This window comes from Wasmannia auropunctata, unplaced genomic scaffold (genome assembly GCF_000956235.1).
Source record: "Wasmannia auropunctata unplaced genomic scaffold, wasmannia.A_1.0 LD334939.1, whole genome shotgun sequence".
Lineage (NCBI taxonomy): Eukaryota > Metazoa > Arthropoda > Insecta > Hymenoptera > Formicidae > Wasmannia > Wasmannia auropunctata.
Window position 1 is genome coordinate 3,073 of NW_012027951.1, and position 1,139 is coordinate 4,211.

Here is a 1,139-nt window from a genome sequence, read left to right on the forward strand (position 1 = left end):
AAACCTTCAACGTCGTGTTTGAGAGGAGTCGCATGCCGCGCTCTTCAGTGCGAGCGTAGCCATAGCCGAAGCAAGACCAAGGAGAGAATAAAAGTGAATTTCAAGTTTATCCAAATCGCCTTTCTTCTCATTATCCCATACCTGCAGAGCAGCCCCCGCACCCCAACACGAAATAATAAAATACGACATCAAAATACTAGGTATGTAAGAGACAAGATGGAAGAGTAGAAGCATTAGGGATACGAGGACACACACAGTATTCCGACTAGAATTTGTTGTCAGGTTGACCTAATATGTTATAAGGACTTGGTTAATGTAAGGTAATCCTGAATAAGGTACACCTAAGAAAATCCTTATCAGGTTTGAGTCTGGATGACCTTTGTAAGGTTAAAATAATGAGGAATACATTAAGACCTTCTTACATTATCCCGATATTCCAAAGTAGAAATTTTTTTCAGATTTACATTACTAGTACCTTCTAAGGACCTTGCTTTTTTAGACCTTATCTTTATAAGATTATTTCTGTTAGGTTTTCCACATCTGGTCCAAATTCGGACCATATATACATTACCTTATTTTATAATACATGTATTGAAGTATATATGTTGTGACGTGACGTTTTTGATTTGTGACCGTCCGTCACAAGGGTCATAACGCCCGACCGAGGAAGCGCGGTTTTGGATCCTGTGTCCTCCCCAATTTAGGGAGACGAGCGTATCCGCGCGCATTGCGTTTTCTGTCATATTGTCTGCGCGCTTTATTTAATCTTTTCTCTCCTCATGAGCGTAACCATAGGTAGAGATCGGCGGCCGAACTGCGCGTGTAAGAAATCGTCTACACCGATCGGCGAGAAGAAGAGGAACATCGGCATTGGAACGACTGGCTCATCGCAGAAAAAACGGAGCACGCAGCAACTCGGGTGGAAAGCCTACTACATTGAGGCAACGGACCCTCACGATCTGTCGAGGACCGGATTGCCGACGGCGAAAGGTGCTGAGGCGAGACGGACGAGCAGAGTCGACGCCAAAGAACGGAGAGGGTCGCGAGTCTAATTTGAAGTCTGCGCTACCGATTGCGAGCGAGCTGATCACGTGCGACGCCGCAATTCGTGGGCGTCGCGCTCGCAGGGCAAGGGCCAA

General features: G+C 45.9%; 1 pseudogene; it reads left to right on the forward strand.

The window, feature by feature from the left end:
* Positions 1-1,052, forward strand: part of LOC105457858 — a 1,280-nt pseudogene extending 228 nt beyond the window's left edge.
* The last annotated feature ends 87 nt before the right edge of the window (positions 1,053-1,139 follow it).